Source organism: Panicum virgatum, chromosome 2N (genome assembly GCF_016808335.1).
Source record: "Panicum virgatum strain AP13 chromosome 2N, P.virgatum_v5, whole genome shotgun sequence".
In the NCBI taxonomy this organism is placed as follows: domain Eukaryota; kingdom Viridiplantae; phylum Streptophyta; class Magnoliopsida; order Poales; family Poaceae; genus Panicum; species Panicum virgatum.
The window spans coordinates 30,922,973-30,948,813 of NC_053146.1; the positions used below are offsets into that span (position 1 = coordinate 30,922,973).

Sequence of the window (25,841 nt, forward strand, 5' to 3'; positions counted from 1 at the left end):
AGCAGTGCCCAGTACCCTGAGGCACTGGCGGGGTCGCGGAGACACGCCGAGTCAAGTAGCGGCACCCAGCCCCCGGAGGTGCTGGCAGGGTCACGGAGACATGCCGAGCGGCGCCCAGCACCCTGAGGCACTGGAGGAGTCACGGAGACACACCGAGTCAGGTAGCAGCATCCAACCCCCCGCGGTGCTAGCAGGGTCGCGGAGATATGCGGAGCGGCGCCCAGCATCCCGAGGCACTGGCGGGGTCACGGAGACACGCCGAGTCAAGTGGCGGCACCCAGCCCCCGGAGGTGCTGGCAGGGTCACGGAGACATGCCGAGCGGTGCCCAGCACCCTAAGGCACTGGCGGGGTCGCGGAGACACGCCAAGTCAAGAAGCGGCACCTAGCCCCCGGGGGTGCTGGCAGGGTCACGGACACAAGCTGAGCGCCGCCCAGCACCCTGAGGCACTGGCGGGGTCGCGGAGACACCGAGTCAAGTAGCGGCACCCAGCCCCCGAAGGTGCTGGCAGTGTCACGGAGACATGCCTAGCACCGCCCAGCACCCTGAGGCACTGACGGCTCCACAGAGACACGCCGAGTTAGGTAGCGGCACCCAGCCCGCAGTGGTGCTGGCAGGGTCACGGAGACATGCCGAGCGGTGCCTAGCACCTTGAGGCACTGGCGGGGTCGCAGAGACATGCCGAGCCAAGTAGCGGCACCCAGCCCCCGGGGGTGGTGGCAGAGTCACAGAGACATGCCGAGCGACGCCCATCACCCTGAGGCACTGGCGGGGGCGCGGAGACACGCCGAGTCAAGTAGCGGCATACAGCCCCCGGGGGTGCTGGCTGGGTCGCGGAGACATGCCGAGGGCGCCCTGCACCCTGAGGCACTGGCGAAGTCGCGGAGACACGCCGAGTCAAGTAGCGGCACCCAGCCCCCGGAGGTGGTGGCTGGGTCACGGAGACATGCCGAGCGGCGCCCAGCACCCTGAGGCCCTGGCTGGGTCACGGAGACACGCCGAGTCAAGTAGTGGCCCCCAGCCCCCGGGGGTGCTGGCAGGGTCACGGAGACATGCCGCGCGGCACCCAGCACCTTGAGGCACTGGCAGGGTCGCGGAGACACGCCGAGTCAAGTAGCGGCACACAGTCCCCGGGAGTGCTTGCAGGGTCACGGAGACATGCCGAGCGGCGCCCAGTACCCTGAGGCACTGGCGAGGTCGCAGAGAAATGCCGAGTCAAGTAGCGGCACCCAGCCCCCGGAGGTGCTGGCAGGGTCACGGAGACATGCCGAGCGGTGCCCAGCACCCTGAGGCACTGGCGGGGTAGCGGAGACACGCCGAGTCAAGTAGCGCCACCCGGTCCCCGGGGGTGCTGGCAGGGTCATGGAGACATGCCGAGCGGCGCCCAGTACCCTGAGGCACTGACGGGGTCGCGGAGACACGGCGAGCGAAGTAGCGGCACCTAGCCCCTGGAGGTGCTGGTAGTGTCACGGAGACATGCCGAGCGGCGCCCAGCACCCTTAGGCACTAGCGGGGTCGCAGAGACACGCCGAGTCAAGAAGCGGCACCCAGCCCCTGGGGGTGCTGGCAGTGTCACAGAGACATGCTGAGCGGCGCCCAGCACCCTGAGGCGCTGGCGGGGTCGCGGAGACACACTGAGTCAAGTAGCGGCAATTAGACCTCAGAGGTGCTGGCAGGGTCATGGAGACATGCCGAGCGGCGCCCAGCACCCTGAGGCACTGGAGGAGTCACGGAGACACACCGAGTCAGGTAGCAGCATCCAGCCCCCCGAGGTGCTGGCAGGGTCGCGGAGACATGCGGAGCGGCGCCCAGCACCCTGTGGCACTGGCGGGGTCACGGAGACACGCCGAGTCAAGTGGCGGCACCCAGCCCCCGGAGGTGCTGGCAGGGTCACGGAGACATGCCGAGCGGTGCCCAGCAAACTGAGGCACTGGCGGGGTCGCGGAGACACGCCGAGTCAAGAAGCGGCACCCAGCCCCCGGGGGTGCTGGCAGGGTCACGGAGACAAGCTGAGCGGCGCCCAGCACCCTGAGGCACTGGCGGGGTCACGGAGACACCGAGTCAAGTAGCGGCACCTAGCCCCCGAAGGTGCTGGCAGGGTCACGGAGACATGCCTAGCGCCGCCCAGCACCCTGAGGCACTGACGGCTCCACAGAGACACGCCGAGTCAGGTAGCGGCACCCAGCCCCCAGTGGTGCTGGCAGGGTCACGGAGACATGCCGAGCGGTGCCTAGCACCTTGAGGCACTGGCGGGGTCGCAGAGACATGCCGAGCCAAGTAGCGGCACCCAGCCCCCGGGGGTGCTGGCAGAGTCATAGAGACATGCCGAGCGACGCCCATCACCCTGAGGCACTGGCGGGGGCGCGGAGACACGCCGAGTAAAGTACCGTATACAGCCCCCGGGGGTGCTGGCTGGGTCGCGGAGACATGTCGAGGGGCGCCCTGCACCCTGAGGCACTGGTGAAGTCGCGGAGACACGCCGAGTCAAGTAGCGGCACCTAGCCCCCGGAGGTGGTGGCTGGGTCGTGGAGACATGCCGAGCGGCACCCAGCACCCTAAGGCACTGGCTGGGTCACGGAGACACGCCGAGTCAAGTAGTGGCCCCCAGCCCCCGGGGGTGCTGGCAGGGTCACGGAGACATGCCGTGCGGCACCCAGCACCTTGAGGCACTGGCAGGGTCGCGGAGACACGCCGAGTCAAGTAGCGGCACACAGCCCCCGAGAGTGCTTGCAGGGTCACGGAGACATGCCGAGCGGCGCCCAGTACCCTGAGGCACTGGCGAGGTCGCGGAGACATGCCGAGTCAAGTAGCGGCACCCAGCCCCCCGAGGTGCTGGCAGGGTCATGGAGACATGCCGAGCGGTGCCCAGCACCCTGAGGCACTGGCGGGGTAGCAGAGACACGCCGAGTCAAGTAGCGCCACCCGGTCCCCGGGGGTGCTGGCAGGGTCATGGAGACATGCCGAGCGGCGCCCAGTACCCTGAGGCACTAACGGGGTCGCGGAGACACGCCGAGCGAAGTAGCGGCACCTAGCCCCTGGAGGTGCTGGTAGTGTCACGGAGACATGCCGAGCGGCGCCCAGCACCCTTAGGCACTGGCGGGGTCGCAGAGACACGCCGAGTCAAGAAGCGGCACCCAGCCCCTGGGGGTGCTGGCAGTGTCACAGAGACATGCTGAGCGGCGCCCAGCACCCTGAGGCGCTGGCGGGGTCGCGGAGACACGCTGAGTCAAGTAGCGGCAATTAGACCTCGGAGGTGCTGGCAGGGCCACAGAGACATGCAGAGCGCCGCCCAGCACCTTGAGGCACTGACAGGGTCACAGAGACACGCCGAGTCAGGTAGCGGAAACCAGCCCCCGGGGGTGTTGGCAGGGACACAGAGACATGCCGAGCGGTGCCTAGCACCCTGAGGCACTAGCGGGGTCGCAGAGACACAATGAGTCAAGTAGCGGCATCCAACCTATAGAGGTGCTGGAAGGGTCATAGAGACATGCCAAGCGGTGCCCAGCACCCTGAGGCACTAACAGGGTCGCGGAGACACGCCGAGTCAAGTAGCGGCATCCACCCCCCGGGGGTGCTGGTAGGGTCGCGGAGATATGCCGAGCAGCGCCCAGCACCCCTGAGGCACTGGTGGGGTCGCGGAGACACGCCGAGTCAAGTAGCGGCACCCAGCCCCCGGAGGTGCTGGCAGGGTCACGGAGACATGCCGAGCGGCGCCCAGCACCCTGAGGCACTGGAGGAGTCACGGAGACACACCGATTCAGGTAGCAGCATCTAGCCCCCCGAGGTGCTGGCAGGGTCGCGGAGACATGCGGAGCGGCGCCCAGCACCCTGAGGCACTGGCGGGGTCACGGAGACACGCCGAGTCAAGTGGCGGCACCCAGCCCCCGGAGGTGCTGGCAGGGTCACGGAGACATGCCGAGCGGTGCCCAGCAAACTGAGGCACTGGCGGGGTCGCGGAGACACGCCGAGTCAAGAAGCGGCACCCAGCCCCCGGGGGTGCTGGCAGGGTCACGGAGACAAGCTGAGCGGCGCCCAGCACCCTGAGGCACTGGCAGGGTCACGGAGACACCGAGTCAAGTAGCGGCACCTAGCCCCCGAAGGTGCTGGCAGGGTCACGGAGACATGCCTAGCGCCGCCCAGCACCCTGAGGCACTGACGGCTCCACAGAGACACGCCGAGTCAGGTAGCGGCACCCAGCCCCCAGTGGTGCTGGCAGGGTCACAGAGACATGCCGAGCGGTGCCTAGCACCTTGAGGCACTGGTGGGGTCGCAGAGACATGCCGAGCCAAGTAGCGGCACCCAGCCCCCGGGGGTGCTGGCAGAGTCACAGAGACATGCCGAGCGGTGCCTAGCACCTTGAGGCACTGGCGAGGTCGCGGAGACATGCCGATTCAAGTAGCGGCACCCAGCCCCTTGAGGTGCTGGCAGGGTCACGGAGACATGCCGAGCGGTGCCCAGCACCCTGAGGCACTAGCGGGGTAGCGGAGACACGCCGAGTCAAGTAGCGCCACCCAGTCCCCGGGGGTGCTGGCAGGGTCATGGAGACATGCCGAGCGGCGCCCAGTACCCTGAGGCACTGACGGGGTCGCGGAGACACGCCGAGCGAAGTAGCGGCACCTAGCCCCTGGAGGTGCTGGCAGTGTCACGGAGACATGCCGAGTGGCACCCAGCACCCTTAGGCAGTGGCGGGGTCGCAGAGACACGCCGAGTCAAGAAGCGGCACCCAGCCCCTGGGGGTGCTGGCAGTGTCACAGAGACATGCTGAGCGGCGCCCAGCACCCTGAGGCGCTGGCGGGGTCGCGGAGACACGTTGAGTCAAGTAGCGGCAATTAGACCTCGAAGGTGCTGGCAGGGTCACGGAGACATGCAGAGCGCCGCCCAGCACCCTGAGGCACTGACGGGGTCGCAGAGACACAATGAGTCAAGTAGCGGCATCCAACCTACAGGGGTGCTGGCAGGGTCACAGAGACATGCCGAGTGGTGCCCAGCACCCTGAGGCACTAACGGGGTCGCGGAGACACGCCGACTCAAGTAGCGGCATCTAGCCCCCGGGGGTGCTGGCGGGGTCATGGAGACATGCCGAAAGGTGCCCAGCACCCTGAGGCACTGGCGGGGTGGAGACACGCTTAGTCAAGTAGCGGCACCCAGCCCCGGAGGTGCTGGCAGGATCATGGAGACATGTCGAGCGGCGCCCAGCACCCTGAGGCACTAGCGGGGTCGCGGAGACACGCCGAGTCAAGTGGCGGCACCCAGCCCCCGGAGGTGCTGGCAGGGTCACGGAGACATGCCGAACGGTGCCCAGCACACAGAGGCACTAGCGGGGTCGCGGAGACACGCCGAGTCAAGAGGCGGCACCCAGCCCCCGGGGGTGCTGGCAGGGTCACGGAGACATGCTAAGCGGCGCCCAGCACCCTGAGGCACTGGCGGGGTCACGGAGACACCGAGTCAAGTAGCGGCACCCAGCCCCCGGAGGTGCTGGCAGGGTCACGGAGACATGCCGAGCGCCGCCCAGCACCCTGAGGCACTGACGGGTCCACAGAGACGTGCCGAGTCAGGTAGCGGCACCCAGCCCCCAGTGGTGCTGGTAGGGTCACGGAGACATGCCGAGCGGTGAATAACACCCTGAGGCACTGGCGGGCTCGCAGAGACATGCCGAGCCAACTAGCGGCACCCAGCCCCCGGGGGTGCTGGCAGAGTCACAGAGACATGCCGAGCGACGCCCATCACCCTGAGGCACTGGCGGGGCGCGGAGACAGGCCAAGTCAAGTAGCGGCATCCAGCCCCCGGGGGTGCTGGCTGGGTCGCGGAGACATGCCGAGTCAAGTAGCGGCACCCAGCCCCCGGAGGTGGTGGGCGGGTCACGGAGATATGCCGAGCAGCGCCCAGCACCCTGAGGCACTAGCTGGGTCACGGAGACACGCCGAGTCAAGTAGTGGCCCCCAGACCCCGGGGGTGCTGGCAGGGTCACGGAGACATGCCGCGCGGCACCCAGCACCTTGAGCCACTGGCGGGGTCGCGGAGACACGCCAAGTCAAGTAGCGGCACACAGCCCCCGGGAGTGCTTGCAGGGTCACGGAGACATGCCGAGCGGCGCCCAGTACCCTGGGGCACTGGCGGGGTCGCGGAGACACGCCGAGTCAAGTAGCGGCACCCAGCCCCCGGAGGTGCTGGCAGGGTCACGGAGACATGCCGAGCGACGCCCAGCACCTTGAGGCACTGGCGGGGTCACGGAGACACGCCGAGTTAGGTAGCGGCATCCAGCCCTTGGAGGTGCTGGCAGGGTCGCGGAGACATGCCGAGCGGCGACCAGCACCCTGAGGCACTGGCGGTGTCACGGTGACACGCCGAGTCAAGTAGCAGCACCCAGCCCTCGGGAGTGCTTGCAGGGTCACGGAGACATGCCGAGTGGCACACAGTACCCTGAGGCACTGGCGGGGTCGCGGAGACACGCCGAGTCAAGTAGCAGCACCCAGCCCCCGGAGGTGCTGGCAGGGTCACGGAGACATGCCGAGAGGCGCCCAGCACCCTTAGGCACTGGCGCAGTCACGGAGATTCGCCGAGTCAGGTAGCGGTATCCAGACCCCGGAGGTACTGGCAGTGTCGCGGAGACATGCCGAGCGGCGCCCAGCACCCTGAGGCACTGGTGGGGACGCGGAGACTCGCCGAGTCAAGTAGCGGCATCCAGTCCCCGGGGGTACTGGCAGGGTCGTGGAGCCATGCCGTGTGGCGCCCAGCACCCTGAGGCACTGGCGGGGACGCGGAGACACACCGAGTCAAGTAGCGGCACCCAGCCCCCGGAGGTGCTAGCAGGGTCACGGAGACATGCCGAGCGGCGCCCAGCACCTTGAGGTACTGGCAGGGCCGCGGTGACACGCCGATTCAAGTAGCGGCACCCAGCCCCCGGGGGTGCTGGCAGGGTCACGGAGACATGCCTAGCGGTACCCAGCACCTTGAGACACTGGCGGGGTTGCGGAGACACGACGAGTCAAGTTGCAGCACCCAGCCCCCGGAGGTGTTGGCAGGGTCACGTAGACATATCGAGTGGCGCCCAGCACCTTGAGGCACTGGCGGGGTCGCGGAGACACGCCGAGTCAAGTAGGGGCTCCCAGCCCCCGGGGGTCTTGGTAGGGTCACAGAGACATGCCGAGCGGCGCCCAGCACCCTGAGGCACTGGCGGGGTCGTGGAGACATGCCGAGTCAAGTAGCGGCACAAAGCCCCCGGGGGTGCTGGTAGGGTCACGGAGACATGCCGAGCGGCGCCAGCATCCTGAGGCACTGGCGGGGTCGCGGAGACACGCCGAGTCAAGTAGCGGCACCCAGCCCCCGGTGGTGCTGGCAGGGTCACGGAGACATGCCGAGCGGCGCCCATCACCCTGAGGCACTGGCGGGGTCGCGGAGACACGCCGAGTCAAGTAGCGGCACCCAGCCCCCGGGGGTGCTGGCAGGGTCACAGAGACATGCCGAGCGGCGCCCAGCACCTTGAGGCACTGGCGGGGTCGCGGAGACACGCCGAGTCAAGTAGCGGTACCCAGCCCCCGGAGGTGCTGGCAGGGTTACGGAGACATGACGAGTCATCGAAAGGAAAGGTCGAGTAACTAGTCGCGCGAAGCCCCCGAGCATAGGAGCCAGACGAGGTGTCGAAGGCACGTCAAGTGCCGAGTCGCGCCCAGCCTCCGAGCGCAGGAGCCGAATGGGCTATTGGATGCATGCCGAGTAGTTGGTACTGTAGAGAATAATACAAGCATCATGTAGCATAATGTGAAATATTAAACAATCAAAGGTATTGGAACTGATCCGAAACATCAACGCTTTCGTGTCTTGCTCTTTTCTGGTTATATAATTTCCTCAAGTAATTAGCCTGTTACGTTTAAGCACCTGGCCCTGCACGACCTCAACTCATTATGCTGAGAGCGGATCATCAGACACGTGATGAGAGAGTTGCAAGGGAGGCCGAGGTTTCACGGGTTAAGGCATCTGCTACTTGAGTACTTTAGCAACCATTAAGAGAAAACATAAAGCAGCCGGTGATATGCAATAAAAGAGGGCGCACAGAGTGCAGTGGCAGGGCATAGCTCGACTGGCCGTGTAGCGGGCGGACCGCATAGGCACACAGGAACATGCACGACATGGTCGGCAATAGTCACGGAGACTAGAGAATCTGGCCACGGAGGCTTGAAAATATTTAATTAATAAATATTTATTAAAGCATGACTTAGCTTGATTAATGGACGAGTCGAAGTAGTCAGTACGCCAAGCGGGCGATCAAAGTAGTCTGTGCTATCGCAGTGGCTGAACAGACGGCCATCGCAGCAGTCGGCGCGGTTGCCGTAGCCGGGCAGGCTGTCGAAGTAGTCGGCGAGGTCGGTATGGCCGAGCGGGCGTCTGTCCATGTAGTCGACGTTGTCGCCGTAGCCGAGCAGGCGGTAGGTGAAGTGGTCGGCGCATTTTCGCCGGGGCCGGGAGAATAGGCGTAGTAGTTACCGTGGCCGTGCAGGCGGTAGGCGAAGTAGTAGGCGCAGTCGTCGGGGCCGAGCAGGCGGCAGCCGGAATAGTCCGCACGGCCGTTGTGGCCGACCGTGCACCTGCCGAGATAGTCGCCGTTGTTGCCGTAATCGAGCAGGCGATCGAAGTGGTTGGCGCGGACGTCATGACCGAGCGGACGTCTGCAGAAGTAGTCGCCGCAGTCTCCGCAGCCGAGCAGGCTGTTACGACGTGGACGTGAAGGTCACGCCGTATCTTGCATGTGTGACTAGGGAAGCTTGTGCGAACCAATTTAAAATAGCTTGATTCGATTAGATGCTAAAGATTTGATGCCTTAGCATATTTCAAAGAAAATTGAAACAAATGTAGATGGAAATAGAAGTAGTAAAAAGGGAAAGGATGGGATCCCTGTTTCGTTGACGTGGAGCACATGCCATAGGCTAGTTGCTTTGCCTTGTTCGATGCGTGCGTGCATGCACCTACGAAGGCTCGCTTTGGCTTGCTGCCGCCACACTACTACAGAATAGGTATTTGTTCCAGGCCATTTGTTCCGGCAGCCTTTGGGCCCGGGACAATAGATGGCTTTTGTCCCGGGTCCAACGGCTAGCCGGGCCAGCGGGGGACAAGGGCTTTTTGTCGGTTGGAGGCACCAACCGGAACAAAAGGGTGGCTTTTTATCCCAATTGGTGGCAACAACCGGGACAAAAGGCCCGCGTAGCCTTTTGTCCCAGTTGAAGCCACCAACCGGGACAAAAGACCTCTTTTTTTTGTCCCGGTTGGTGTCTCCAACCGGGACAAAACTCCTTGGCCCCTTTATCCCCTTCTCTCTCCCCCCGCCCGAGCCATTCAGCTCACTTGTTTCTTACTGTTTTTGGCTCGGGAGAGAGGAGTTCTTGCTCATTTCTTCACCACATTTGTGAAGATCTTTGATTCCCTGTCCATCCATCGGCGCTAAAGATTTGGGGCTTGTTTTTCTCTTCTTCCTTGGCTTGTATAGCTCATTTCATGCTTTAGAAATAGATATAATGTGTAGCTAGCTCATTTCTTGGACATTTAGCTAGATTGCATATGTAGGTGTGATTTTCTTTTAGATTTAGATGAGTTTGTGGATAGTAGAATTTTTTTAGAATGAGTGTAGACACTTCATGTGATGTACTTATATAAATGACCATATTTTGGATAGTTGATTTTTGTATTCATTCATGAATTAATGAAATGAGTATATTTTAATTTTTTGTATTATGAATGGATTATTTTGACACTCTAGTGATGTATTTATTCAGGCTCACAATGAAACCATCTAGTAGCTAATAAAATCTTTATTTCAAAACAAGTATATGTCGTTAATCTCCATCCAACGGTGATGGCACTACCTTTCGGGGATACACGATGCGCTATAAGGACGTCGCGAATCGGTTGGTCGCATCACCAGCACTTCCGATTGATAAGAAGATAGCATTTGACGCAGTCAGCATGGCCGTTGTTGTACTGAGAGCATATCAACGAGCACGCTGCCTGTGCCAAGTGATGTGCCTACTAATCATAAATGTTGGTGCTGCGACTGGCCGATTGGTGACATCCTTGTACCGCACCGTGTCCCCCCGAAAGGCAGTGTCATCACCACAGGATTGAGGTTACTGACATATACATTTTCAGAAATAAAGGTTTATTTTTATTCTAGAGGGTTTCTGGATATTGAAAAGAGTGTACTCCTGGAACTGAAGGGTGTCAAAGTAATTAGAAGTTATAGAGATTTCTTTCAATTAATTAGAGATTTCTTTCAATTAATGATACATTTCGTCTTTTTTATATGATTTCATTGTTATTTGCAAGAGTTATTAATCTGATAATTGTAATTGTAATAGTAAATAATTTTTGCATTGAATGGTAAGAATTTATAATTTTGTGGAAAATAAAGATATTTTTCAGTAAAATATGGCTTTAGCTACTGGAGGGAGTGGCGCCGGTGGGAGTGATCGTTGTCCTTCTGGATAGAAGGGCACAACTTAAGTAGGTCGCCGGTCCAAAAAACCTAATGCTTTTCATAGGGCAGCGCTCCGTTATTTGAAAAAAGAATATAGAGAATGCATGGCAAGGGGCGAGGAACCTCTGTTTCATCTTGAGGATTTATTGCGGCATTACGGTTCGTCACCACCAAACACGGAGGTTTCAGCTCCGCCATCTTCTTCTGTGCCAGCAAGAAATCCGTTAGAGCATTCTGCGTTCCAACGCAAGGACGGTTGAAAAGCTATGTGTTGTTGTCCGAATTTTTAAGTTTCATGTATAGTACTCCTTTGTTAAGTTCTGTAATGGATTAAGTACTCTTTTTAATTAATCAAAATGTATGATGGATATTGCAGATCTTTTAATTATTCATGTTATGTTATATTTAGTTTAATTTAGGTTTGATATATTTTATTTATTCGATACGTGTAAAGAATTATTTTTTGTCTGTGGCTGAGGCGAAAAGCAGAATGGTTTTATGTGCTGCCCGTGTGTTCATTGCAACAATAACAAGGATTACTCATCTTCAAGAATCCTACACAGCCACATTTTCGCAAATGGTTTCAAGGAAAAGTATGTTTGTTGGACGAAGCACGGAGAACAGGGGGTTACCATGGAAGACAATGAAGAAGAAGATTTTGACGACCACTTTCCCGGGAATGCTGGAATCGGTGCACTCGATGATGATATTGACATGGAAGAGCACGAAGTAGATGTAGCAGAAAATGATCCCAGCAACGATCTGGGGCAGGCATTGCACAATGTGCAGGCAGACTGTGAGAGTGAAACGGAGAGGTCGAAGTTCCAGAAGTTGTTAGAGGACCACCGTAAGTTGTTGTACCCAGATTGTCAAAATGGATTGAAGAAACTTGGCACCACCTTGGAGTTGCTGCAATGGAAGGCGACAAATGGTGTATCCGACAAGGGATTTGGTGAATTACTCAAACTTGTTTAAAAAATGCTTCCTAAGGACAACGAATTGCCCGCCACAACGTATGAAGCCAAACAACTTGTTTGCCCTTTAGGATTGGAAGTGCAAAAGATACATGCATGCCCCAACGACTGCATCCTCTACCAAGGCGAGTACGAGAATTTGGATGTATGTCCCGTATGCAGTGCATTGCGTTACAAGATTAGAAAAGATGATCCTGGAGATGTCGAGGGGGAGCATTTCAAAGGCCTAGCGGACCACCGAACATAACCGATGCACCGTAGTGGTAAAGACGTCTTCAACATGGTAAAAGATCTAGAAGTTATTTTTGGAAAGGGATCTGGTAGCCAACCTGTTCCGAACGAAAACAGAATGGCGCACATGTGGAAGAAGAAATCTATATTTTGGGAGCTACCATATTGGGAAGTCTTAGATGTTCGTCATGCAATTGATGTGATGCACCTCACGAAAATTTTTTGCGTCAACCTGATAGCATTCTTGGGAGTGTATGGAAAAACAAAAGATACAGTAGAAGCATGTCAAGAATTGCAACATATGGAAGAACGAGATGCCTTACATCCACAACAGCGAGAAAATGGACGACAATACTTAAGTCCTGCCAGCTATACTCTTAGCAAGGAAGAGAAAGAAACCATGTTTGACTGATTGAGCAGTATAAAGGTTCCATCTGGATACTCATCCAATATAAAAAGAATCTTAAATTTGGCAGAGAAGAAATTTACAAATCTCAAGTCCCATGACTGCCATGTGCTTATGACCGAACTTCTTCCGGTTGTGCTGCGGGGGGATTCTGCCTGATAACGTCCGGTTAACCATCGTGAAGCTATGTGCCTTCCTCAACGCAGTTTCTCAGAAGATAATTGACCCGAAGAATTTGATAAAGCTGCAAAACGATGTGGTGCAATGTCTTGTTGGCTTTGAGCTGATATTTCCACCATCTTTCTTCAACATCATGACACATCTTCTAGTGCACCTTGTGAAAGAGATTGATATCCTCGGACCAGTATTTCTACATAACATGTTCCCATTCGAAAGGTTCATGGGGGTACTCAAGAAATGTGTTCATAATCGAGCTCGTCCAAAAGGAAGCATCGCCAGTGCCTACGGAACTGAGGAGGTCATTGACTTTTGTGTTGACTTTATTGATGACCTTAAACCGATTGGAGTCCCTGAATCGCGATATGAGGGGAGACTAACTGGAAAGGGTACATTAGGAAAGAAATCTTATGTCTGCACAGATGATTTCTCATTCAAGAAAGCGCATTATATGGTTCTTCAACAATCATCCTTGGTTGACCCATATATCGAGGAACACAAGAAAATTCTGCTCTTCAATTTCCCGGAAAAGTCTGAGGCATGGATTACACGTGAGCACATGAACACTTTCTGCAGCTGGTTGCGGAAGCATCTAATGCATAACATGGATATAAGTGAACAACTGTTCTTATTGGCTAGGGGACCATCTTGGAATATCTTAACATACCAAGGGTACGAGATAAATGGAAACACATTTTATACGATAGCCCAAGACGACCCCGCCAGGCCGCACACCGGTGCGCCGCCGTCCCTGGCCCCGTGCCACCTCGTCTTCGCCGCCCTGGCCTCCACTCCGCGCGCGCGCCCTCGTCTTCGCCGCCCCCGGTGGCCTCCACTACTTGCCGCCGCGCCGCCAGCTCCCAGCCTCATCGTCCAGGGCCGCCGCCCCTAGGTTTCCCCGCCCTGTGTGAGTAGTGAGGCCGCCGGCATTTTCTTTTTTCTTTTCAAATTTTACGTTTATGTAATTCTGTTTTATATTAACTTGAATTCAATTATGCATATAGATATTTTTAGAATTATATTATGGATATAGTGTTTTATTTATTATATATTAAGTAGAATTGATTTATAGAGACATTATTAGAATGCAATTATGGATATAGTGTTTTCTTTATTTATAGAGATATAGTGAGAATTAGAGAGAATTTATAGAGAAATAGAGAAGGAAATAGAGAATTAGAGAGAATTTCTTTTATAATGTATTTATTATTTAATTATGTCATTCGTAGACTTTAATTATCATATATTCATTATTTAATTATGTCATTCAAAGACTTTAATTTATCTTGTATTTATTATTTAATTATGTCATTCGAAGCCTTTAATTTATCATGTTTTTATTATTTAATTATATCATTCGAAACCTTTAATTTATCATGTATTTATTATTTAATTATGTTATTTATATTATTTCTCGAGCTCGCAAACTCGCGCTAACACACAATCATTTCTGATAGTTTCCGATAGTTTCCGATCCCGACCGAATCGTTTCCGATAGTTTCCGATCATTACCGATACCGACCGAATTGTTTCCGATAGTTTCCAATCGTTACCGATACCGACCGAATCATTTCCGATAGTTTCCGATCGTTACCGATACCGACCGAATCGTTTTCGATAGATTCCGATCGTTACCGATCTAAATATGTGGATTATTTAGAGAAATTTTTAAGGGTTTTATTTGTATTCATATTTTAGTTACGATTGACCCGCGACACACAGACGCGGAAGACGAACAGTTCCTGTTTGAATATGATTGGCGAAGGTCAAGGAGATGTCGCTGAACAAGCTGATGATGGCAGCAATACCGACATATATTTGAATATGTCCGGTGATGGAATTGAGCCACCATCTATTCAGGATGACGCTGCTGCTGAACAAAGTGCTAATGTACATATCACAACTATACTTATTTGTAGTGACAATCATATTTTCATCTGAATCTATATGAATACAATGAATGTTTTTTATAGCCGTCTGTATCATCGTCGCAGCAGAAAAAGACGAAGCGATGCCCAACAAAAAAACTGGAAGGGCGGTTCATTATAACGGAAGTTGGTCCAGATGGCGAACCGATCACTCCAGAAGCCGAATGTATTGTTAAGGACCACATCCCGATCAGCTTCAGGCTCTGGAAAGCTTCCAATCCAAGCGAGGAACGGGATGCGGTACCCGAAAGAGAAAAAGAATGGTGCTGGCGGGAGCTTAAGAAAAACTTCACGGTTCTAGCTGAATCCGAAGAGATATACAAGCGTTGGACCCTGAGTAAGATGGCCGAACAGCTGCAATCATTCAAGAAAATTTTAACGAAGAAATATATCAAGACCGGGACCACACCCGTATTTACCGGCGAGCTCGAAAAGCTCAGGGGTCACTGGGATGCATTTGTGAAATACAAGTCTTCAGAGCTTGGGCTTCAGAAGGTGCAGAAGGCCAAAGACAATGCCTTGAAAAAAGTGTACCATCACACTCTAGGCCAAGGAGGCTACAAGCTTGCAATACCCAAATGGGAGAAGATGGAACAGGATCTGCTTGACAGAGGCATCCAACCTGCGACCATGAACTAGCCTGAAAGGTCAAGGACCTGGTTTTATGGTCACAGGGGAAGCTTGGATCAATTGACTGGTGACTGCATCTATGGGCCAAACATCCAGCGAGCAGCCCAGAGACTACAGGAGGCCATACAAGTAGCGGCCGAGGGAACATTCCAGCCGGATAGAGAGAGGGACAAGCTGACTTACGCCCTTGGGAATCCAGAGCATCCGGGCCGCACAAGAGGCAAAGACGTGGTTCCGTGGAAGTATGGGTTTAGGGATTACATTGAATCATATAGAAGCCGGCAAAGAAGAAAGAATGATGAGCGGGAGCACTTGCGAAGGCTAGAGGAACGGCTCATGTCACACGATCAAAGACTGGAGGAAGATGTTTAACGCCAAGTGGCCATAGCAATGAGCCAGCAACAGCAAGCGCAAATGGTGCCTCCAGAGCCTAATGTCACAGAAACAGCCGCCGGCAAAGAAGGTAGCTACCCCGGCTAAGGAGCCTCCAAAGAAGAAGGAAAAAGAGAAGAAAACCAAGGAGGCTCCTATTAAACCCTGGGACATGAGCCTTGAAGAATGAGATCGGATAACTCAAGAAAGAGTTAAAGAGTACTTGAAGTCGAAGCCAAACCCGGAGCCCGAGAAAGTGATAAATCTGATAGATTTGAAATTTTTTAAGGGAATGTGCGAAGCAAATAAGAGAAAATTCATTCCAAGAGATCCCCCTTCAGACTACGAACGCACAATTATCAAAACTACTAAGAAAAAGAAGAGACAATCAAAGTCGTCGTCCGACGTTCCACAGCTCGGAGCCCAAAAGAAACAATCAATAGAGCCTCTCGTAGTGGGACAGACGACGCAACAACAAGACTTTGTTACATTTTTGAAAGAATCAAATCTGACGGCGGCTCAGATTGCAGGGGGAGAAGATATTCCAAAGGCCGATGTGGTCGTCAAATGGACGTATGAGCTGGGCAAAACTCTTGTACCCCCCGAAATAGTGTCCGTGCTTCCCAACGCAAATGTATAAGCTGCACCAGCACTAAATGCATGCGATGGCCGATTGCATCTTTATGCAGGGCGCAAAGATTAAAGATGACGATTTCTTACGGGGGAGGCCATTATATGGATAAACTGGGAAGAAATTTACCAACTATTCCATCAGGAGGACCTCGACATCTCTATGGTCGGCTTGTGGGTTCTGTAAGTATTTTACTCTCCTTACGTATTGTTTTGCATGATCTCAACATACTGATCCCTTGATTTATTCGGTATCATGTAGAATGGAGATACAAACTTGCAGGAGAAAGGGATACTCTCACCTCGGCTTCATCGACCCAATTACTTGTAATTGGAGGATTCTACGCGACACTTCCGATGAGCTATACCAAAACTTGTTCAAGTACATAAGCGTTCATCACAACAAGCAAATGATATGGTTTCCTTACAACATTGCGTGAGTGATTCCTTCCGTCTAACTCTTTCTATTCTGTAATCGAATTGTTTAAACCTTAACTACCAAGAACTGCCTCAGTATAATCTTGCAGTGAACATTGGGTCCTAATTGTCATAATTCCCGAGAAGAGCCTACTCGTGGTTGTGGACTCATTGAGGAGAAATCCAGAACAATACGAAAATCTTCTTAACATGATGAAAAAGTAATTCTACCACTACTCCGTCGATGACCGATAATTTGAATCACTTTGTTACTTGACTATAATTGTTCTAATCATGCACAGGATTTGGAAACAATTCGCTAAAAATCATCCAGGCAAATTTGACAAGGAATTGAAGATCAAGACAGATTTTGCGGTACGCACTTGGATGATTCGTTGCACGATTCATTAGTTTTATTATATATTCATGTAAATACCTGATAATTTCTTCTCTCTTAAAGTCTATGAGACAGAAACAAGGCACTAATTTATGCGCATACTATGTATGCGAGAACATCCATGGTCTGGTAGGTCCTCCAAGGGCCTGGACAGATTGGGAGGAGGAAGTAAGTAAAAACTTGTTAATATTTGAACTCGTATTTTAATTAGTCGAAATTAATTATTCCCTTTTTCCATAGGTCGAGGAGATGCGCGATAAACTCATACCAGAGGAAAAGACTATGTCGATTCAAGAACAATTGTCTGGATTTATTGTTAAGCAAGTCCTCGATCCAAAAGGCGTATTCTACTATGATGGACTATCTAATATTGATAATCGCAGCAAATATGATAATATACGCGTATATATGTAATTAAGAACGAATATACCTATGTAAATATATATGTGTGTGTATGTATTAAATTTATATTTATGAGTATGTATGTATTATATATATAAGCACTCCAATAATATATATGTGTGTATATATATAAGTGAATTAATTTATATATGAAAACTAACTAGAACAAATATTATATAAGTAACTATATATATATGTATGTATTAGTGGAGATCATACACACTGAATTCCGATACAAAAGTTTAATTGAAATGCAAAAGTATAATTGAAATAGAAAAAAAATTGAGAACAGGAAAACAGGAAAAAAAAGTGACCTTTTGTGCCGGTTGCCAGACCCGGGATAAAAGGACCCCCTTTTGTCCCGGCCTGGTGTTCTCGGTTGGGAAAACGGGACAATAAGAGTTTTCCAACCGGAACAAATTAGCCTTTCTGTTGTAGTGCAAGGAGGCGGCTGTTGAAGAAGTCGTTGTGATCTCGTAGCTGAGCAGCCAGCTGTCGAACTAGTAGGTGTGGTCGCTTGCCGTAGCCGAGCAGGCGGCAGTCGAGGCAATCGGCGAGGTCGCCATGGCCGAGCGAGCGGCTGTGTCGTGGGGCGTGGATCACGAGCAACAATCGAATTTGTTGGCGCAACCCATCTGTCCGAGCAGGTGACCGCAGCCGAGTAGGCGACCATTGTAGTGGTCGGCGTGGTCGCCGTAGCCGAGTAGCTGGTCCAAGTAGTCGGCGCCGTCGTCGCAGTTGAGGGGGCGCCGTGGCCGAGCAGGCTGCCGAAGTAGTCGCTGCGGTTGACGTGGCCGAGCAGGCTGCCGAAGTAGTCGCCGCAGTCACAGTAGCCGGGCGGACGGCTGCCGAAGTGCTCGGCGCGGTTGTCGCGGCCGAGTGGACGGCGCAACAGAAGACCAAATTAAAACAACTTGATTGAATTAGATGCTAAAGATTCGATGCAAAATGAACATGGATACAAGATTCTCGGTTGACAATTTCTACTGCAATTTAAACCTATGTGCGTCAGCGACTGCAATATCAATCCATTGCAAGCACGTCTTCAGTGGTCTCCGACGACGAACGCGGCCACCGGCCAGCAGCTTCCAGACATGCGCAGAGAAGGCTTCCACGTCGTAGATGTGCTCGACGGGCACAGTGGAGACCACGCAGTTGCGGTGCACGTGAAGCTCCGATCCTGCCCTACCGCCGCATGCCTCGTCGGCCCGTCACCGGCGAGCGCAGCAAATCCTTGGAGAAATGGTTGCAGCAGGCGAGCGCGATTACGTGTGGCACTGCCGGGGGCACTGCCGGGGGCCTGCTAATACGCGCACGCCCCCCAAGAAACTAAATAACAAACGATTTCCGACGACCTGGTCGGATTCCATATATGGCTTTGGGTTTCATTTCCTTTTCCATTTTGGGCCTTTGGGACGATTCCCTTTCTTTTTTGGGCCGCCTGCAGTAAATATAGCTCAGATTCGAATCCTCAAATCGGTTTCCAAGCTGTACAACCGGATATCATTTGTCACTTATGTATAAAAAAATTGTTGTGCTCCTTAGCTTATTTATAAGTTGTATAACTTATGATGCACAAGTTGTCGAGCGGAAAAAACTTTATAACTTAATTTATGCCATGCTACATATCATATAACTTGTGAATGACAAGTTATAGTCTGAAAAAAACAATATTGAAAACTTCTGTGACATATTGCTTATACCTAACTTATGATGTCAACCTGAGCTTGATACCGTGTGTACATAACTTATGTGTGTGTGACTTGTTTCTAAAAAAATGTATAACTTATTATGCATAACTTGTGATACACAAAACTTATGATGCATAACTTGTGATACGGAAAAACTTATGATGCATGACTTGTGATGCACAACTTGTGATGCGGGCTTGTGATGCATAACTTGTGATACGCAAAACTTATAATGCATAACTTGTGATATGCAACACTTATAATGCATAACTTGTGATACGCAAAAACTTATGATGCATGACTTGTGATGCACAACTTGTGATGCATGCTTATGATGCATAACTTGTGATACGCATGACTATTTATGGGTCCTACGTATTTACAATTTCCAAAATATTCAAAAAATCTCGTGAACAAAAAAATAGGCTGTGTTGACTATGTGGGCCTCCAGTAACACTCCACGCGCGGCCCAGTGGCGCAATAATGAGGAAAGAGAAAATGGAAAGAAAAGGCCCATGGAGAAAGGCCTGCGGAGGGAGGCCCGGTGGCACCTTGTCGGATCGAAGTAGCGCGATCACGCGATTGGATTCGCGGAATTGATCTGCCTTGATCCTTGCGTAGACCAAAAGTGATCAAATTGTAATGCCGATGGCTGCATTCCCTGTGAACGCAGTGGTGGCCGCACTCGCCAGGCGGCGGTCGATCAGGAAAAAGCCTCGGGAATAAAAAAATCAGGAACAAGAGATGGACTCCTGATTAGTTACGTGGAGGGGCAAACCGATCTAATCTTGACATTGAGAACGACTCACCCAGTAGGATAGATGAATGTTGCTGCCATCAAATTCGACGTAAGGACTCTGAGATTCCCTACCTGGCGCGCCAACTGTCGGATTGCTCATCCGGCCAGTCCACCAGGGGTGTACCTAGCGGTAGAGTTTAGGTGGAGAGATCTCGGAGCCAAGAACTTGATGGTAACACAAGACAATGATTTAGACAGGTTCGGACCGCGATGCGCGTAATACTCTATGTCCTGTTTGGGGTTGGATCTATATTGCCTTGCGTTCGGGATGAGGAGCCGCCGAGGCCGGAGACGTCGTGGCTAATGTGGTGTACAAAATTGTGATCTGTTGGGATGTCCCCTATGGGTACCCCCACGACTCCTTTATATAGTATAGGAGCCTTGTGTTACAAGTAAGGGTTTAGATCTAGGGTTGTTTACAAGGAAGTGGGTCGGATAGAACCGCTAATAATCTGGGCAGTTTGTTCTGTCCTTCATCGTGATCTGCAGAGGACCCTTTCGTCGTCAAGCCGAGTGCTTGTCCGCCGAGTAGTCGAGCAGGGTAGTCTCCTGGAATCCGGGACCCTACTCAGTAGGGAGGTGCCTGGGTCTACCTTCGTCAATAGCCATGCCCAAAACTAAATAAAGGAGAAAGATAGATCATGCTAGGGAGTTCACTATCCACCAAAAATATTCCACACACTTGCACCTCTTGATCAGGTTGTATGACTTGTTTCTGCTCGGATCTTGTTTTTTGACTTAACAATATAAGCAAAGCAAACATGCCTCTTAACTCTACCCAATGCTCCAGATAAGCCTGATTAGCTGGTAGGGAGAAAAAGGCAACAACTTTGCCTTGGTGAGGATACAAAACAAAAAGAGCGACTTGAGAGAATAATTTGAGGAGAAAAGCTATTCTTTTGTTTTCAAAAATCAAAACCTTAAAGTAGCTGAGCAGGAAGAGCTAGGAATCTAAAATCTAAATCGTTCCATTTTTCAATTACCCAAGATCGCATGGTAGCCACTCAAAAATTCACAAGTTTCAGATGGATCGTGGAATAACTTGTACGCAGGTTGCATTCAAGGAGTGGCATCCACCTTAGTCCTCACACCTTTACTCAAGGACGAGCAAAGGACTAAGTGTGGGGGTGTTGTTGACGGTCCTTAAGTGCTAAAATCGACCGTAAACTCCTGCAACATTTCAGAACTTTTCAGCACAAAACTTAGATATAGGGCTTATAGCTAATCAATTTCATGAGTTTTGGTGAATTGTGATATGCAGGCACCCATTGTTGCATTCGGGCATAAACACAAGTGAACACGCAGAGAAATACACAGATGATCCAGTCTTGCGTTTCACTTACAAGAAGAGCCCACAAACCATAGGAAATGGACGTGCCACGCAAGATGCATGACATGGACAACACAAGGATCCCACAAGGAGTGTGTCGACCAAAGATGGGCCCAAACGGCCATGAAAAGGGGTCGGGCGACCCCAGGGCTTGGCCGACCCCCCCAGTGAGCCCAATCAGGCCCATCTTTGACGTAGAGTGCCCCTACTCTTCCTCAAGGCGGTGCCGTGGTGCTTCATCCTTATTCCGGGAGATAAGGTTTCCATACAAAGGGTGACATGGAATAGCCCCTACTCCTCCACCACTATAAAAGGGGGCCTCCACCCCTCTCCCTCATGAATTCATCCCACTATTCACACACCCATCCATTCACCATTCACTCACTTTCATGTGAGGGAGATAGAGTAGAGAGACTCCTCTTGTATCTTAGCCTAGGGAGTGTGTGAGGAAGAGTGCGGAGAAGAGCCAGACTTGTCGGTGTCTCTTCGGCTTGTACCTTGATGGATACGGTATGTTTGGAGTACATATTCGGGTTCTTCTATTCGATGAGTTTAAGTTAAGTTATTCTTTTGTTCTCATTTGTTTGCGAGATCATCATCATTCTAGTAACGGATGCTCTAGAGGAGGGCTCTTATAAAGATGGGATAACCCTGCGCAACTCTAGAATAGTAGTCGAAGGCATAGGCGTGGTGTTTGGGCCTTAGATTACCTTTGTTTTCTCTGAGACTCCACGGCGTGAAAGGAGTAGACGGCAAGTGGTGACAACCCTATCCGTCTGGCATAACAACAGTTGTTGCGTTTAGCGAAGTCCCCAACGTTCGGGTTCAGCAGTAGTGCAATAGTCGGAGGTCCTTTGCAGACCAGGGTCAGACCGGTGCCTGAAGCAAACGAGTGATAGCACGAGTTTATCTTTCTTGAACCTATCCTTAGACTCTGCCCTAAGGCCTCTCTATCTCTTACCTTTCTCGGGGTAACCTAGTTAGAAGATAGTTGCACTCCCATTCCCCGTGGAAAATATGATATCCTGAATACTCCCGGGTGAAGTGCTACAACGGTATTTCTGTGCGCTTGCGGACTTCTCTGTGAGGGTTAAGAAATACCAACAGTAGTTCTATCAACCCCAGAGGTACTACGATGGATAACATCCGTCTTTGGTTGTTCTCATTCTTTTTGCTCGGCAAAGCGAAGACGTGGTTCTACACCAACAAAGCAGACTTCACAACTTGGGATGCCTGTTCCAATGCATTCCTGATGAAGTACTTCCCGGTGGGAAAAACCAATGCCCACCGGAGCAAAATCTCTAGATTTCAGCAGCTTCCAGATGAAGCCACCCCGGAAGCTTGGGAGAGATTCCATGAATACATTGCAGCATGCCCCCAGCACGGCATGGAGGAATGATTTGATTATTCAGTGTTTTTTCCATGGACTAAACACACCAGCTCAGAACCACATCGATGCAGCATCATGTGGTTCCTTCCTCTCGCTCGACGTCAAGGAGAGAAATGCGCTGGTAGAGAAGATTGCTTCCAACCAGAGTTGGAAAGGAGAAAGGCAGTAGCAGGCTCGCAAGGGAATTCATCATATTGACAGTGTCGATATGCTCGCCGCCAAGATGGACCTTCTCATGAAGAGGCTGGAGTCTCCGCACCAAGAGGCCAACAAGATTATGGACTCTTGCATGACATGCGAGACTTGTGGAGAAACTGAACATATAGGCAACTCTTGCCCGATCACCCAGGTGGAAGCCAACTTCGTCGGAGCGAACAACTCCAACAACACAAGCTTTCGTCCTCAGTAGGGTTGGAATTCCAAGCCCAACCTCCCCTTCGGTCAACAGCAAGGTATGAACTTAAATAACAACTTTCAGCCTAATCTAAAAGACCTAGTTTACGGCCAAAAGCAAATTAATGATAACATTAGTAAGAAATTCCTAGCTAATGATAAGATCTTGGAATCTTTGGCCGGACAACTAGAGGGCCTGAACTCTGTTATTAAGAATCAGTTGAATATTAACAAAATGATAGTGTCGGTTCGGGAAATGGCCAACTATCAAACTACTCGATTGCTAGTGTGTCGTGCGCTGGATTGGATATGGTCTAGCACACAATGACTCGAGAATTTAGACTGGTTCAAGCTGGAAATGCCCTACGTCCAGTATGGGGGGTGGTTCTCTTGCTCTATTGCTCGAGCCCAGGTGCTCAAAGTTCAGAGGGGAGCCTAGTAACTGATCGGCCTAGCAAATGGACATACCTCCCACTCTCTCTTAGAGATAGGAAGTTAAATTTTGTTGCAACACCGCGACTACAAAGATGTGGTGGTTCTCTGTAGTCAGGGAGAGTGGCCCTGATCCATGAACCGGAATGATAAGCAAAAGGTAGCTTGGCAGTGATTCAACAGTACTCCAAGTGTGTGTGCTAGGTTTACCCTTGCACGGTTGAAAATTCGATTCAGAATCGTCCTTTTCTCACGAAGATTGAGACTACTTGATCCCTTTGCTACATAGAGTAAGAAGTGAAACAATAATGATACCAAATATGGTTGGATGAAATTAATTCCTCTACCGTGTTTGTATAGATAGGTGCATACTTAGAATGATTAATACAACTAGAATTTGAAAGCTAAAATTTAAAATAAGGACATACTCTTTGTGGCTTTTTAGCAAAAGTAAACCCAAAACCATTCTAAGCCCAGCATGTCTAGATATGGGGTTGCTATATACCCTTAATCGGATCAGTCTTGCTGAGTATTAGTATACTCAGTCTTGTTAGTGACTCCGTTTTCAGGGATGACTTTGGAAGACTCAAACACTAGCTTGATTTGGCCTAGTGTTATACCTTCTGGCCGGTCTATGGAATGGGAACCAACTTCGACTAGCAATAACTCGGATGAATGATGTCATGTTCGGGCTTATCATGGAATCTACCCTATGACGTTTGTGTATAGTTTTGTTTTAATTTCCGCTGCAGAACTCCTAAAGTAAGCATAGCTTACTTTTATGTCTTATATTTTAATAAAGTTTGTAAAAGCTAGAATTATAAGTTACTAGCTTCAAAACTCTGATGTAAATTACACCTTTTATCTATGTGATGTAAAATATTGTAGAATGTTGTATCTCTGACTTGCCTTCATGCGGGACATATACTTGTGTTACGATCGGATATTCAGTGGTTTCATCGGGATGTTACACGACAGACCAATGATTATACCGGTTAAGGTGTGCTTAGATGTTTAGCGCACTCGATCTGGTGTAATTCAGATTGGTTCTGCCACAGCTGGTATCAGAGCAGGCAAGTATACACTGGAGGGTACAACAAACCTTAGAAAGGTTTTGAATAAAAGATGTGCTCTACAAAGTGTTTACAAAACTGTGTTGGACTCGTTATGGATTGTGCTTAAACCGTAAAGCCCTAGGGTGATGATCTTATGGGTATTCTAAGGTGGCTATCAGCTATATATATGATGTGTTTCTGCAGGTATACTAACCATGGTTCGATAGGTTAAGAACGGTTAGGATTTGTCAACTAGATAATATAGAGAGAGACGTATCTATGCCAACGAAAGTAACCACGTAAGACCAAATGTATTTGGCAGTTATTTTTGGTGGTGAGGACGATAGAACGTGCATGCATTATTTAAACTTGAATGCTTTGCTTTTTGTACAAGTTAGTGATGCTTGAACATCTTTTTAAGGATATCTAGAGTGTTTATCTTGATTGATTGGTTAGTGAGATTTCGGTGAGTTCCTTGTTCCAAAACCTAGATCTAGTTGACCTTAGGAGAAGTAAACTAATTGAGTTTAGATCGAGTTTTGTACCCTTGATCTTTTGTTCAAGGAATGTTCAAGTGATCAACTAGCCTTGTTCATAGTTTGATCATTCTTGATTCTTTTGAAACTTTACATTTCAATGAATCCTACCTTATAGCTTTTTGTGTCCCTTTTTGACAACATCTTACCATTTGAATCTTTGTTTCAGATGGCTGATGTTCCGGGCACTCTTTTGGATGGTGCGGGCCACACCCACACCAATGGACTCCACTAGGAGGGTTGTCCTCGTCTTTTGTGGGAATCTCTCCAACTCTTTTGTTACATAGAGCCGCCATAGTATGAATGCTTCACATATACAGCGGAAGGAGTTATCCGTTGTACTGTGAAGATGACCATACGACAACATCCTTTTCGAGCCCACTGGCAGCCCATAGAGATTGAGGCATTTGGGTACCGCTTCGCTAACACTATCGAAGCTGCCGCTTTAGAGGCTATTACTATTTTCTGCAAGCAGCATCCTAATGAAGTGGCAGAGTACCATATCGGCCTTTTCCCCGCTGCAGACTACCACAACCCCGAATGGTCTTTTAGGGTGGAGCACTGTGCACACCTAGTTGGGGATTCAGCGGGAGATACGATACATATGATGGTCAGATTTATGAATGCCTAGCTTCGCCATCAGGAGTTACAGCACTGCGGTATTATCCAATTGGTTAGTGAGGCACAGGTTACTCATAGCAAGCTGGATAGGCAAATCACTCAGGCGGAAAGAGCTTCAGGCAGCAGTTACTGCCCGGACGAGGTGATAGCTCAATGTGAAGAGACGATAGGCCACCGAGAGGACCAAATCGTCGAGAGCTCCTTCAGGAACAAGCTCAGGACCTCACTTCAGAGCTTGAGGATGCTTATGCTTATATTGAGTACCTCCAAGAACACCCGATGGCACCCGATGTCCCAGATCATCCTGCGGGAAACGAAGAAGAAGATCCAGAAGAAATTGAAGGAGTTTCTGATCTTGACTTTGAGCATGAAGGTCCAGAGCCCGAAGCTCAGAGCAATGACCTTTCTTTCGGCAGCGAGTCTTCAGTCGGCAACCTCGATGATTTTTAGATCGTCGAAGCTTTTAGGCTTGACTTCTTTTAGAAGTAGAACTGTGAGTGGTGTAATATAGCCTGGAGGGAAACACTACTTGTTGTAGCAGAGCTGTATGGAGTAGGTTGTGATGT

At 51.3% G+C, this 25,841-nt stretch overlaps 1 non-coding gene across 1 annotated transcript; it reads right to left on the reverse strand.

Annotated features, from left to right (window-relative positions):
- Window positions 1-22,128: 22,128 nt before the first annotated feature.
- LOC120663099 lies at window positions 22,129-22,237 on the reverse strand. Its single transcript, XR_005670323.1, has one exon. It is a non-coding gene; the product is annotated as a small nucleolar RNA R71 (small nucleolar RNA).
- Between the last annotated feature and the right edge of the window lie 3,604 nt (window positions 22,238-25,841).